This window comes from Mobula hypostoma, chromosome 9 (genome assembly GCF_963921235.1).
Source record: "Mobula hypostoma chromosome 9, sMobHyp1.1, whole genome shotgun sequence".
NCBI lineage: Eukaryota > Metazoa > Chordata > Chondrichthyes > Myliobatiformes > Myliobatidae > Mobula > Mobula hypostoma.
Genome location: NC_086105.1, coordinates 10,913,732 through 10,929,810, shown reverse-complemented (window position 1 = coordinate 10,929,810; position 16,079 = coordinate 10,913,732). Strand labels below are relative to the sequence as shown.

The following is a 16,079-nucleotide window of genomic DNA, read 5'->3' as shown; positions in this document are numbered from 1 at the left end:
TATTAGAATGGGAGAGAAATATGATCTAAGTGCCCTTGACTGTGGAATTACTGTTGGTGCCAGGCAGGGTCTTTTCGTATCTCAGAAACTGCTGATCTTTGGGATTTTCACACACAATAGTCTCTAGAATTTACAGAGAATGGTACGAAAAACACAAAGAAACATCCAGTTAGCGGCAGTTCTGTGGGCAAGAACATCTTGTTAATGAGAGAGGTCAGAGGAGAATATCCAGACTGGTTTAAGCTGACAGGAAGACGACAGTAACCTCAGTTAACCATGTATTATCACAGTGGTGTGCAAAACGACATTTTTCAATGCGCAACATCTTGAACCTTGAAGTGCATGGGCTACTAATAAAGTGGCCACTGTATGTATTTTTCTTAGTTTGAATATTTATAATTACTTATAATTGTTTTGAAAAGATCGAATTTCAAGAATCTTAATAGACATAATTTTTTTTTTAAAGGCTTATGAATTTAATAAGTATTTTATGTCAGTATTCACTGTGGAAGACACTAACAGTATGCCAGAAATTTGAGAGTGTAAGGAGTAGAAGTGAGTGTAGTTGCTATTACTAAGGAGAAAGCTGCATCTTAAGCTGAAGGTCTGAAGGTTCTGTCAATAGGTTGCCTGGTCCAGATGGACTACACCCCAGTATTCTGAAAGAGGTAGCTGAAGAAATTGTGGAGGCATTTATAATGATCTTTCACAAATCACTAGATTCTGGAATGGTTCCTGAGTTCTGAAAAATTGCAAATGTCACTCCACTCTTTAAGAAGGGAGGGAGGCAGATGAAATGAAGTTATAGAGCAGTTAGCCTGACTTCAGTGGTTAAGAAGATGTTGGAGTCCATTATTAAGGATGTGGTTTCAAGATACTTGGAGGCACATGACAAAACAGGCCAAAATTGGTGTTGTTTCCTAGAGGGGAAATCTTGCTTGACAAATCCTTTGGAATTCTTTGAGGAAATAACAGGCAAAATAAACAAAGGAGAGCCAATGGATATTGTTTATTTGGATTTTCAGAAGGCCTTTGATAAGGTGCCGTACATGAAGCTGCTTAAGAAGATAAGAGTCCATGGTATTACAGGAAAGATACCCACAAGGATAAAAGACTGGCTGACTGGCAGGAGGCAAAGAATGGCAATAATGGAGGCCATTTCTGGTTGGCTGAAGTTGACTAGTTGTGTTCTGCAGGGTTTGGTGTTGGGGCTGCTTCTTTTCATGTTATATGTCAATGATTTGGATAACGGAATTGATTGTTTGTGGTCAAGTTTGCAGATAATACGAAGATAGGTGGAGGGGCAGGTAGTGTCGTAGAAGCAGGGAGTATGCAGAAGGCCTTGTAGAGACTGGGAACATGTGCAAAGAAGTGGCCAATGGAATATAGTGTAGAAAAGTGTATGGTCATGCATTTTGGCAAAAGGAATAATAAGTGTAGACGATTTACTAAATGGGAAGAAAATTCCAAAAGTCAAGGATACAAGAAGCTTTGGGAGTCTTGTGTTGGATTCCCTAAATGGTAACTTGCAGGCAGAGTTGATGGTAAGAAAGGCAAATGCAATTTTGGCATTCATTTTGAGAGGTCTAGAATGTAAGAGCAAGGATGTAGTGCTCAGACGTTATAAGGCACTGATCAAATCACACTTTTGAGAGTATTGTCAGCAGTTTTGTGTCCCTATCTAAGAAAATATGTGCTGGCGTTGGAGAGGGTCCTGAGGAAGTTAACGAGAATAATTCTGAGATGGAAAGGGTTAACATATGAGGTGCATTTGATGGCTCTGGTCCTGTAGTCACTAGAGTATAGAAGAATGAGGGGCGATCGCATTGAAACCGATTGAATATTGAAAAGTTTGGATGGAGTGGTCGTGGGGAGGATCTTTCCTATAGTGGGTGAGTCTAGGACCAAAGGGCACGGCCTCATAATAATAGGACGTCCATTTAGAACAGAGATGAGGAGTAATTTCTTTAGCTAGAAAATGAAGCTAGGGAATTCATTTCTACAGCTGGCCATGGAAGGCAAGTCATTCAGTATACTTAAAGTGAAGTTTGATAGGCTTCTGATTAGTCAGGGTGTCAAAGGTTCCAAGGAGATGGCAGGTGATGGGATTAAGAGGGATAATAAATCAGCCATGATGGAATGGCAGTGCATACTCAGTGGACAGAATGGCCTAATTCTGCTCCTATGTCTACCTTTAAAAAAAACTGCATCTATTGCTGTCACAGGTGAATTGTTATTCCAATTGTGTTTCTTTTTACAGTTTCCTGGCATCATATCCCTTCCTTGTTGCTAAGCTTTTGCTGGCAGAGATTTCAGAAGTAATTTAAAATCTATCTAATCAATCATATCCGCAGGAAAGTAAGGTCATTAGTTGGTTAAATGTATTACACATCAGCACTATTTTGTGTAAAAATCACTCACACATTGCATGAAAATATCATCTGGCCTAACGTCGAATTGAAGTGAAATGGTTGGCCAATGAAATGTGTAATGAGTTTGAATGAGTGTTGTTACAAACAGGTTGCTTATTAAGATACTATTTATGTTAATTTCTGTGTTCAGGAATTTAGTCTATCAATATGGTTTCTCTGATTAGCAATTTTAACTCATTCACTACTTGTGATGCCATTTGGCACTATTCCCGGTTGGAATACTTGGCTTCAGCAAGATGCCAGATGGTTATCAGATTTTGCAGATGAACAGAATATATTACTGCAGAGCTGAAAGCATGGCAACCTGGGGAAAATAAAATAATACCTTTTAACGAAAGATTAATGAAGTAGTCAGGGAGTAAAAGAGCACTGAGGCACAGAAATTGGCCCTTTGGCCCACCTAGTCTGGCCTGCCTGGTCTTCTGCCTGGTCCCATCTAGCTGCACCTGGACCATAGTCCCCCTTACTCCTCCCAAACATGTACATATTCAAGCTTCGCTTAAATTTTACATTTGAACCCTATCCACCACTTCCACTGGCAGCTCAATCTACACTTGCATCACACTGACTAAAGAAACTCCCCCTCAGATTTTACTTAAATATTTCATCTTCCACGCTAAATCTATGATATCCAGCTGTGGTCTTACCAACCAAAGGGAAATAGCCTGCATTCTAGGGAATAAAGTCCAAACCTATTCAACTTTTTCAAATAACCCAGTTTCACAAGCTCCAACAGCAATCTTATAATTTTTCTCTGCACTCTTTCAAGCTTATTGATATCTTTCTTGTAGGTAGGTAATCAGAACGGAACACAATACTCCACATTTGGCCTCACCATCAATATAACACCCCAACTCCTGTCCTCAATTGTCTGATTTATGGAGTCCAATGTGCTACAAGCTCTCTTTATGACCCTAACTATCTTTGAGGCCATTTTCGAGGAATTATGGATTTGTATTTCCAACTTCTTTGTTCTGCCATGCACCTCAGTACCCTACCATTTATGACCATAAAACGACCATAAGATATAGGAGCAGAATTAGGCCATTTGGCTCATCAAGCCCGCTCCGCCATTTCATCATGGTTGATCTATTTCCCTCTCAGCCCTATTCTCCTGCCTTTTGCCCATATTCCTTCATGCCCTGACTGATCTAGATTCTACCTGTCAACCTCTGCCTTAAATATACCCAGTGACTTGGCCTCCACAGCCACCTGAGTCAATGAATTTCACAGATTCACTACTACTCTCTGGCTAAAGAAATTCTTCCTCCTATCCATTCTGAATGGTTGTTTCTCTATTCTGATGCTGTGTCCTCTGGTTTTAGACTTCCCCCACCATAGGAAACAGCCTCTCCAAATCCAATCTATCAATGCCTTTCAATATGTGATAGGTTTCAATGAGATCCCTGCTTATTCTTCTGAATTCCGGTGAGTTCAGGCCCAGTGCTTTCAAACACTCCTCACGTGATAAGCCTTTCAATCCTGGAATCATTTTTATGAACCTCCTTTGAACCAACCCTTACCAATGTCGGCACTTCCTTTCTTATATAAGGGGCCAAAACTGCTCATAATACTTGGGCTTCAACAGTATTTTATAAAGTCTCAATATTGCATCCTTGCTTTTATATTCTAGTCCTCTCAAAATGAATGCTAAAATCACATTTGCCTTCCTCATCATGGATTCAACCTGCAAATTAACCTTTAGGGAATTCTGCATAATGACTCGTAAGTTCATTTGCACCTGAGATTGTCTCTCTATTTATTAAATAGTCTATGCTTTTATTTCTCCTAACAAAGAGTATACACTTCTCGGCATCGTATTCCATCTGCCACTTCCTGGCCCATTCTTCTAATGTCTGAGTCCTTCTGCAGTCTCACTGCTTCCTCAAAACTACCTGCACCTCCAGCTATCTTCACATCGTCCAGAAACCTGGGAATGCAAAGTCATTATCCAAATCTATGATATATTGCATAAAAAGAATTGGTTCCACACAGACGCTTGTGGAACACTACTAGTCACCAGCGGCCAATCAGAAAAGGCTCCAGATGACTCTGCTCCCGTTTGGTCCAGGCAACTTATCCACCTTCAGGCCTCTCAGTTTCCCAAGCACTTTCTCCCTAGCAATGGCAATTTATACATTCCTGCCCCCTGACACACTTCCACATACTTCTAGTATTCTTCACAGTGAAGACTGATGCAAAATACTTATTCAGTTCTTCCACCATTTCCTTGTCCCCAAGGAATGCAGGCTTACATTTATGGTGTAAACCTACCCTTGTTTGTCCATCCAAAGTGTAACAACTCACATTTCTGTGCAATAAGTTCCATATACCATTTTCAGCCCATTTTACCTGACCTCTCTGCCCCCAGTCTTGGTATCATAACAGATAAATTCAGAGGTGATAATGTCAGGAAGGTACAAGGATATCTGTGTGGTCAGCATGGTATTATTTCCCACTCCAACACATCACTAAAACATAGTACATACATGACCCATGACTTTTGAGTCAGTTCATTGTTTTAAATTTCAGTCCAGTTCATATTGCTGAAGCTACACTGCAAACACAAAATTCAAAGCAACACACACAACTTACTGGAGGAACTCACAGGTCAGGCAGCATCTATGGAAAGGAGCAAGTATCGATGTTTCGGACCGAGCCTCTTCTTCAGGACTGAGAAGGAAGGTGGGGAGACACCAGAATAAGAAGGTGGGGGAAGGGAAAGGGACTAGCTGGAAAGTGATGGATAAAGCCAGGTGCGTGGGAAAGGTCAAGGGTTGGAGAAGAAAGGATCTGACAGGAGAGGAGAGTGGACAATAGGAGAAAGGGAAGGAGGAGGGGACCCAGGGGCGGGACTTCCTGCTGGACAAACATATTAATTCTGATTCTATTTCTTGTTCTGACGTGTCAATCCATGGCCTCCTCTCACGCCAAGTTGAGGCCACCATCAAGATGGAGCAGCAACACCTTATATTCCATCTGAGTACCCTCCAACCTGATGGCATGAATATTGATTTCTTCTTCTGGGGAAAAAATTTCCCCCCCAACCTCCTCCCTCTATTCTTCACTCTGACCTTTCTCTTCTTTCACCTGCCAACTCTTGACCTTTCCCACCCACTAGGCTTCACACATCACCTTCCAGCTAGCCTCTTACCCCCTCCCCCCCCCACCAATGTTTTTTTCATTCTGGCATCTTCCCCCTTCCTCCTCAGTCCTGAAGAAGTGTCTCGGCATGAAACATCGACTGTTTACTCCTTCCCATAGCTATTGCTGACCTGCTGAGTTCTGCCAATGTTTCGTGTGTGTTGCTTTGGATTTCCAGCATCTGTAGTCTTTCTCGTGTTTGTGAGCTGCATTCAATAGTAGTTTTCGTGTATAATTCCCAATGTGAACGCCAATATTCCTTTCTCAGACGTCACCTCAGAAGTACACATTCTGGTTATTCATTCGTTGATTGTGCACTGAGCAATGATCGATTGTTTGCATTGCACTGTGACATGTCTTGAGGACATGACAAATTAAATACATGTTTCCGTTTTATCAATGTTTTGAGTAGTTTAATTCTACGGTAGAAGTGCAATGAAAGAGGAATAACTTTGTTTTTACATTTCAGTGACTGTAACGGAACCTCAAAAAAATTAGTGTTTCTCGTATCTGAATTGTTATCTATTCTGTTCCAAATCTTCTAATGGAGGTGATTAGATGCAAGAATGCAGTCAACAATTAATCAGAAACTAGGAAGTTACGGTCCCTTCTGTTCCCACATGTTGGATTTTATTAGTTTTTATGTCCACGGTGAAGAAGCAAGGAGAAGGAAATGCTGCAGAGCGCTCACACAAAGCAGCTCCTGTGTTCCGTTACTGCTTGACGGTGACAACATTGCCAGGAATACAACAAATAGTTGTTTCCTATCCATCCTTGCAGCCAATGGAGAAGTGAACGGTCTAAGCTTATAGAAGAAATTACCTTATAGAGCAAATTAAAATGCCTTAGTATGCCATCCTGCTGTTCTTTCCTCAATGTAGGCACAATATTACAAATTTGGTCTGTGGGGAAATCAGCTCAAAACCAAAACACAATAAATATTTTGTGTAACATATTTGTCTGCTGTGTGTGCATCACTGTAAGGACTGCATAAGGGGGCATCTCTCAGACTTCTAGTCAGCGCCTAGTAAGGCATGACACAGGCCTCTCATGGCCTCAGTCGACATTCCCTCCCTCCTCGACGTTCCCTCCCCTCTCTATTCCAACAACATTAATTGGTGGTCTAAGTATACTACAGAGCAAAGATCTGTTATCACCATTCATTTCCACTTTAGAACATGGAACCATAAGGACTTGTCAGGTCATTCAGCCCATAAGGTTGGGCCTGTCTTTATGCTACTTTATTCAAAATGTCCTTCTCAATTGTATCATCCATATCCCTCATTCTCTTCATATTCATGTGTCTGTCTTAAAGTCTCTTAAACTCCACCAAACTGTCTGATTCTATTACTACCCCAGTAACTATACCAGTCATCTATCACTCTCTGCATAAATAAAAGCTTACCCCTCACATTGTTTTTAAACTTGCCTTCTCTAACCTCAGTTGCATGGTGTTTTGATATTTCTAGACTAGGGAAAGAATTCTGACTGTCTGTCCTGTCTCTCTATCCTAATGTCTATCTAATGTGTCTGTCTTAATGTGAATAAGCCCTGGGGAATTGATGACATTAATACATTTCTGAAGACCCACTACTATCTTGTCCTTAATCTCCAAATGTATATTAGCAGGACCCACTGTGCTTTCATTGTCCTCCAAATCCTTCTCCTCAGTAAATACCAAGGCAAAGTACTCATTTAATACCTCAGGCACTTGCTCAGACTCCAAGTCATCAGCCTGTATACAGATTGTAAATTTATAGAGGAATATGGATGTAATGCAGTTGTAAAGGACTGTTTCAGTTCTGTATGATTCTATGATTCAATAGCTTCCAATAAAGAAGATGAAAACCTTCAGTGTCCAATAGTCCCATTTACCATATATACAATACAACAATACTTTACAAAATGCTAGCTATCAATGCAGCAGAAGATGTGAATAGCGGCAATCCATATGCTGAAAATGTAAACAACTTCAGTTGATGAATCGTTCTCATACCATCAGTAGCACTTTATTAGGTTCACCTGTTCGTTAGCGCAAATATCTAATCAGCCAATCATGTGGCAGTAACTCCATGCATAAAGCATGCAGACATGGTCAAGAGGTTCAGTTGTTGCTTCGATCAAATCTCAGTATGGGGAAAAATTGTGATCAAAGTGCCTTTGACCACGGAATAATTGTTGGTGCCATATTTCAGAAACTGCTGTTCTCCAATGAATTTTATGTTCAACCCATTATAGAGGTTACAGAAAATGGTTCAAAAAAAAACACAAAATCAAGTAAGCGGCAGATCTGTGGGTGAAAATGGTTTATTGATGAGAGTGGTCAGATGAGAATAGCCCAACTGGTTCAAGCTGACAGGAAAGGGAGAATAATTCAAATAACCACATATTACAACAGTGGTGTGCAGAAGAGCATCTCTGAACACATCGCACATTGACCCTTGAAGCGGATGGGCTAGAGCAGCAGAAGTTCATGAACATATATTGAATGGCCACTTTATTAAGTTCAGGCGATGTCAAATCAAATGGCCATTAATAAAGTAGTCAATGAGCGTAAGTATCAAATACCTTGAAATTTTCCCTGATCCTGCTCACCAAGGACATTTCATGGCACGTTTTGGTCTTCCTAATCACCTACTTGAACACTTAACCATTATCTTTATATTCCACAAAGACCCAGTCTGATCTTAGCTTTTAAATTTTAGAATGCTTTCCTTTTCCTTCCTGACTATATTTTGGACCTCTTGGGTCATCCAAGGTTCCCTTACCTTAGCATCTTTGTTCTTACTCCTTCCCAGAATATGCCAATCCTGAACTCAGATCAGCTGGACATTAAAGAACTTCCACAAGTCAAATGTGGATTTGCACTCAAGCAAAACACCCCTTAGCATTTGTGTACCCTGATATAATTTACCCTCCCCCAGTTTAATACCTTCCCTCAAGATCCAATTTTATCCTTACCCATAGCTCTTTTAAAACATTGTGAGTCGTGGTCACTATTGCCCAAATCCTCACGCATCTGAAACATGAGAAACTCTGCAGGTGCTGGAAATCCAAAGCAACACACGCAAAATGCTGGAGGAACTCAGCGAGCCAGGCCGCATTTATGGAAATGAGTAAACAGTCGATGTTTCAGATGTGCAGTAACTGAAATGCTCCTGCCCACATAGCCTTTGTTGCTGTGTAGCTGGAATTTTCTTTTATATAATATTTTATTAAATTGCCGTGCAGTTTTCAGGCCATGTGAAAATTTCCTGCTCAAAGGAATGGCTGGTCCAAGCAGCTAAAAAAAGAGTTTTGAGGGAACATTGATGATAAACCTCGTGTTTCTGATCCTGACGAAGGGTCTCGGCCCGAAACGTCGACTGTACCCCTTCCTATAGATGCTGCCTGGCCTGAAGCATTCACCAGCAACTTTTATGTGTGTTGCTTGAAATTCCAGCATCGGCAGATTTCCTCGTGTTTGTGTTCCTGATCCTTTCCATGATCTGTCTACATATTTGTTCCTCCACCTCTCAGTGGCTTTTGGGGCACCTATAATATATTCCCATCTGCATAATTGAAATTGCCTCATGGATGGGACCTCTAGTGTGTCCTCTCTGAGCACTGCTGTGATGTTCTCCCTTATCAGTAGTGTAACACCCCTACCTCCTTTACTCTCCTCTGTATCATGTTTAAAACAATGACATCTGGGAACATAGAGCTGCCACTGCTGTCCTTCATGCAACCAGTCTCTGTAATGTCAAAAACATCGTAATTCCATGTACTGATCCAGGCTCTAGTTTCATCCTCCCTAACTGTGCTGCTCCTGGCATTGAAATAAACACATTTCAATCTATCAGTCCTACCACTTTTATTAGCCCACCCCTTTCTGTCCTTCTTTTCATTCTTACTTGACCTCAATCATCTTTCTTGCCCTCAACTTTATGAGATTACAACCCTAGAAGTCTTGCTCTTTAACTTTTTACCTGGATTCTTAAAATCTCTTTGCAGGAGCTCATTCGTTATTTGCCACATCATATGATATAGGTGATCACAGTCTTTACATGACCAAGATTGCTCTTGGAAAACTTTTCCACAGAAGTGGTTTGCCACTGCCTTCTACAGGGTAGTGCCCTTACAAGACGAGTGACCCCAGCCATTATCAGTAGTCATTATCAAGTCAGGAGGTTATGTTGGCAATTTATAGAACTCTGGTGAGGCCACATCTGGAGCATTGCATACAAATCTGGTCTCCCCAGTATAGGAATGATGTTGAGGTCTTGGAGAGAGTGCAGAAGACGTTTACCAGGACATTGCCTGGTTTGGAGGGCATGTGCTATCCTAAGAGCTAGACAAACTCTCCATGAGTTTCCCTCTGGAGGCTGAGGGAAGATCTGATACAGGTATATAAGATTATGAGAGCCATAGATGAAGTAGACAGGGAGTATCTCTTTTCCAGGTCGAAATGTCTAATACCAGAGAGCATGTATTGAAGGTGAGAGGGGATCGGTTCAAAAGGGATGTGAGGGGTAAGCTTTCAATTCAGAAAGCAGTGAATGCACTGCCTGGTATGGTGGTAGAGGAAGTTACATTAGAGGCTCAAGAGTGGTTTGGATAAGGACATGAACATGAGGAAGCTAGATGGATATGGACATTGTGTCAGTCAGAGGGATTAGTTTTTGAGGATTTACTTTTCAGCTGGTTCAGCGTAACATTGTAGGCTGAATGGCCTGTTCCTGTGCTGTACAGTTCCGTGTTCTGAGGTTGTCTGCTCAAATCATATGACCACCTGTTCCCATGGCTTCACGTGACTTGATCGGGGTGTTGGGAGGGAGGCTACAGCTCGTCCAAGGGGGGCCTGCAGTCTAGCAGAGGGAAAGAACACCTTTCATCTCCTTTGGTAGTGACATATCTCCAACTCGCCACCCCTTTTCACTACTTGTAGTAATTTAGATGATAATTTCATTCGAATCATTTAACATGAACTGTCACCAACTCTCTTCACCTGAGGACAGCAATACCTTCAGTTTTTAATTATATTCCATTTATAACATTTCACAGTAGGTCATAGAAGGCTCGCTCAAACAATAACTGAAATGGGCAGGTTATCTTATGGGAAACTGTTGCACAGGTTTGAATGGTATCCATAGAATTTAAAATCGCAATGGAGCTTGATTAAAATGTATAAGATTCTGAAGGCTATTGACTAGATAGCTGTGGAGAGGATATTTTCTCCTGAGGGAGAATCTAGAATTAAGGATCAATTCTGTATTGACAACCTTTCACAAGGCACACTGAAAAGATTTTACTGTGGCCACATATAAACCAGGAAGCTGTTTTATTTTACAGACAATACTGGGAATAGAATTGACAAAGCTTGCCAACTATTTTAAATATTCATGAATAAGGAATATAATAAGCCACATTATGTTTCCTGACTTAGCAAGGAGCCGGGGTAGGAATACCTTGGAATAGTTTAAAAGGTCAGCACAATACCATGGTCCAAAGCACCTGTACCGTGCTGCATTGTTCTGCAAACATTTGTACGTTCTTACACTCTCTCATTCTCACTTTTGAATTCAAAAAGGAAACTACAGGTGCTGGAAATATGAAGTAAAAACAAAAAAAATGTGTCAGAAGGGCCTTTAATGTATAATATTAACTCCTTATAACTTTCTACAATGCTGCCTGACTTGTTAAAGATTTTCCAGTATTTTCAGTTTTTATTTTGCTTTTAACATTGGCTGAGACCAGAGCTCCCGACCTTTATCATGCCAGGGAGCAATACCATTAAGCAAGGGGTCCGTGGATCCCAGTTTGGGAACCCTTTTCTTATACTAAGATTTGGCTGTTGCTCGCTTTTCCTGCTACCACAGGGCCACCTGATTCGCCTGTCGGTAAACACGTAGTATTTTTCTCCTTTCCATTACTGGTGATTGCAGAAGTAGGAAGAGATGCCTTTTCATGGTGTTCCTCACCTGTGGCTCAGTGATTCAAAATGAAAAGCTTTCCAACAAGAATGTGTTCCCAAAAAGCTCTCCATGCTGTGCTCAAGTAGAAAGGGCTTCGAAAGGATTACGGCTCACTGAGCTGCAAGGAAGACGAGTGGTACAGCGGAGAAGCAGTGCAGAGAACTGATTTTTCAGCGCATTTTTCCAGCTGGTTTAGATTTCGCTTGAAGGTTATCAAAGCTACCAGCTGGAAAAACTGGCTGAAAAATGGCAGATGAAAATTAATGCTGACAAGTATGAGGTCTTGCATTTTGGGAAAACAAACCGAGGTAGAACTTGCACAGTGAACATAGCGCACTGAGAGGTGTGGTAGTACAAAGGGATCTGGGAATACAGATCTATAATTCCTGAAAGTGGCTTCGCAGATAGATATGGTCATAAAGAGAGTTTTAGGCACATTGGCCTTCATAAATCGGAGTATTGAGTACGGGAACTGGGACGCTATATTGAAGTTGTATAAAATATCAGCAAGGCCAGATTTGGAGTAATGGAATAGTTCTGGTCACCTATCTACAGGAAAGTTATCAATAAGACTGAAAGAATGCGGAGTACGTTTACAAGGCTGTTGCCAGGACTTGAAGGCATGAGTTCAAAGGTTCAAAGGTTCATTTATTATCAAAGTCTACAACTCTGAAATTCTTCTTCTTTAGATAACCATGAAACCAAGAAAGAAAAGACTGGCTGCACAATCGTTGACCCCCAAGTCCCTTCTCCCCACACAAAAAAGCAAACAAAATTGGAAAAGGCACATCAACCCCCAAACCCCTCTCCCTCACACACAAAATAATGAGAAAGACCTGGTGAAAAACGCAGAATATAAAAAAAACAGTAAGACTAAAAAAAAGTCTGTAGTCCAAGTCCATACTCAAAATGCATAAAACCTGGGTAAAATTCTCCAGACAGAAGGGCAGGACTCACCCTCTCCGGTAGGTAGGCAGCTGATGGTCACCTTCCACATTTGTCTCAATATTTCAATCTCCTTCGTCACCTTGATCAGAGAACAATGGAAGTTTTGATCGCGAAATGCAGTCAAACATCAACTCCCAGCCTTCTCGCCACGAGGTTTGCGCCTACTGCCACTGCATCCTGGAATCCCAGAGAATGCAGACCGCTGGAACACCCAGATCTGCAAATCACAGACTCCAACATTTCAAAGTTGAAAATAAAATTTATTATCAGAGTACACAGGAGTATATTCAGCCAGAGACTCATTCCTCCGAGATGCAGCACAGAGCGTCATAGGAAGTCATTCCTGCCTGTGGCCATCAAACTTTACAACTCCTCCCTTGGAGGGTCAGACACCCTGAGCCGATAGGCTGGTCCTGGACTTATTTCATAATTTACTGGCATAATTTACATATTACTATTTAACTATTTATTACTATTTTTCTGTTACTATTCTATTACTATTTATTATTTCCATGACTATTACTATTTACTAATAGTAACATTACTATTACTATTTCTATTACTATTTATTATTTATGGTGCAACTGTAACAAAAACCAATTTCCCCCGGGATCAATAAACTATGACTATGACTATGACTATGAACTTACATACATGTCACCACATACATCCTGATACTCTCTTTCTGCGGGCAGACTTAGTAACGTCCATTCCAGAGTTGCATTCAAGATAAAGAACAAACATAAAAGACATAAAAGAAGCAAAATATGTTTCATGATCTATCCAGAAGATGTCGACCAAAGGAGCTTTGTATGCCAGCGCCATCCTGGCTGAAATCCACCCCGAGTTATAGGAAAATGTTGACTACGTGACCATCGTTCTTCAGGGAGGACTGGAGAGGGACAGGAAGGTAGTCAACACCGATGACCTTGACAATGACTGGGCTGCTTTGCTACATATTAGACCCAAGCTGGGGTGAAAACACATTTTGAACCTCAGCCCGATATAGCTCTGGAAACAGGCATGCTACATGCCAACCTTTTGGCTCCACAGGCAGGATCCTCCCCAGCTGCCTATCACCTCCCTCATGGTTCCGCCTCCTTCTACTACCCATTGTATTTTCCCCTATTCCTTCTTCACCTTTCCTGCCTATCACCTCCCTGCTTCCCCTCCCACACCCCTTTATCTTTCCCCTCACTGGTTTTTCACCTGGAACCTACCAGCCTTCTCCTTCCCACCCTCCCCCCACCTTCTTTATAGGGCCTCTGTCCCTTCCCTCTACAGTCCTGACGAAGGGTTCCGGCCCGAAACGTCGACTCATCGTTTCCATGGATGCTGCCCGACCTGCCGAGTTCCTCCAGCGTGTTGTGAGGCAGCACTCTATGCTCACTGTACCTGCAGTACTATAGTCTGAAATCTGCTTTTCCTTTTTATGCTCTCTTGATGTGGGTATGGAATGATCCATCTGGATGGCTTACAAACAAAAGCTTTTCACTGTGTCTCGGTACCTGTAACAATATTAAACCAATGCCTTCTAATCCTGCTTTCTGACTGACCCTTGGTTTGCCTCATCTGGAGAAAGCTGAATCAATATGCAAGTGGGATGTCACGGTGGGCGCTGGCAAAGACTGAACCCAAGTGCAAAGGAACGACAGGCTCCCATGTAGAGACGGAAACAAGAGTTCACACATAGGAGTTCCAAAAAAACATCAGAGGCACGACTGAGCGACACCACGAGGCAAATCATTCTCCATATAAGAACCCCATGATAACGCTAATCGGGAGTCCACTTTAAATAATCACAGAACATCTGGTACTCCTTCTCTCCACCTGCACCTTCTTATTCCAGCTTCTTCCCTCTTTCTTTCCAGTCCTGATGAAGGGTCTTATCCTGAAACATCAACTGTTTACTCCTCTCCACAGCTGCTGCCTGGCCTGCTGAGTTGCTCCAGCACTTTCTGGATTTCCAGAATCTGTGAAGTCTCTTGTGTTCACAATGTCATCTCCATTAACATGGAGAAGTAAAGTTCAGATTGTGTGACTGCATTGCAGAATATTGTCCTGTCCACGAGACCAACTCTGAGCATTCAGTCATCTGTCACTTTAAGCACACCGGACAACCAATTTTTATCAAAAGTATTGCTTCCGCAATTTTTTTTTTGTTTATGGTAGACCACTTGAAGCTGAACACAAATATGATTTCATACCTCTTGTATCACATAGGAATTTGGGAAAAAACAAGAAATTAAATTTTATTGAATACAATATGTTTAATTGCATTCTGGTGCTAACCCCTCACAATACTGTAGTTCGACTAAGCTAAAAATGTTTTGCTGATAATTTTCATTTGTACTCAATGTCTGACACTTCTTGCTTAAGTGTCCAATGATAATCAGTCAGCACTGATGGATTCCCATTGCCTTGATACCATTTCTCCATAACCATAATGTTCTGGTGAAACCTTTTACCGTGCTCATTACTGACAGTGCCAAGATTTGCAGGGAAGATGTCTTAATGGGCATGCAGAAAATGAAACTTTAGTGACCTGATGCACTTCAACGTTTTGTATGCTTGAAGCATGTTGTCAACCAGCTGCACGTGGATTGGTGCTCTGTAGTTACCAAGAAATTTTTCAACAACATCCTTGAACGCCTTCCATATGATTTTCTCCAGTCCCACTAGAAGTTCTTCTAATTGCCAGTCATCAAAGATCTGCTTGCGTTTTGGACCAACAAAAATGTCTTCCGTAGTCTTGACATCAGCTATTCTGACTTGAATTATGAATTGAAATAAGACATATCGGCGACTTCGAAAATGGTGCATGACAGGGAAATTTTGAGGTGATTCTCATGATTAGCAGTGCAAAATTAATAAGATACATCTCAAAATAATCAGGAAGCAAAATCTTTGTTGTCTGGTGATATCTGTCTCACCTCTACATTGGGGCCTCTGTTTTGGTTACCAGCTTTGCCTAAGGATGCACAATATAAGCTTGAGGAATTACACCTCAGCCTCTACTGGGGCATGTTGCAACCCTTTGGAAGTAAGATTGCATTTAGCAAATTCAGTTTATCCCTGCTTTCTTTCCCTCGTTTCCTTTTTATTTAACTCTTGACAACCTTATTATCTCACTCTGCACTTCATCATTGTAATTAGACAATAGACAATAGACAATAGGTGCAGGAGTAGGCCATTCGGCCCTTCGAGTCGGCACCACCATTCACTGTGATCATGGCTGATCATCCACTATCAGTATCCAGTTCCTGCCTTATCCCCATAACCTTTGATTCCGCTATCTTTAAGAGCTCTATCCATCTCTTTCTTGAAAGCATCCAGAGACTTGGCCTCCACAGCCTTCTGGGGCAGAGCATTCCACATATCCACTACCACTCTCTGGGTGAAAAAGTTTTTCCTCAACTCCGTTCTAAATGGCCTAACCCTTATTCTTAAACTGTGGCCTCTGGTTCTGGACTCACCCATCAGTGGGAACATGCTTCCTGCCTGCAGCGTGTCCAATCCCTTAATAATCTTATATGTTTCAATCAGATTCCCTCTCAGCCTTCTAAATTCCAGAGTATACAAGCCCAGTCGCTCCAATCTT

The 16,079-nt window shown here is 41.5% G+C and overlaps 1 protein-coding gene across 2 annotated transcripts in view; it reads right to left on the bottom strand.

Annotated features, from left to right (window-relative positions):
• The window catches only part of mgat4c (mgat4 family member C), a 283,760-nt gene that overhangs the window by 233,563 nt on the left and 34,118 nt on the right, over positions 1 to 16,079 (bottom strand). Inside the window, exon 1 of one of the 2 annotated variants that reach the window (XM_063059605.1) lies at positions 12,488 to 12,525. The exons of the other annotated variant lie outside the window; for it this stretch is intronic. The gene's annotated coding sequence lies outside the window, so the exon portion shown is untranslated. Of the gene's footprint in view, positions 1 to 12,487; positions 12,526 to 16,079 lie in introns of those variants that run through there. 2 annotated transcript variants of the gene reach the window in all.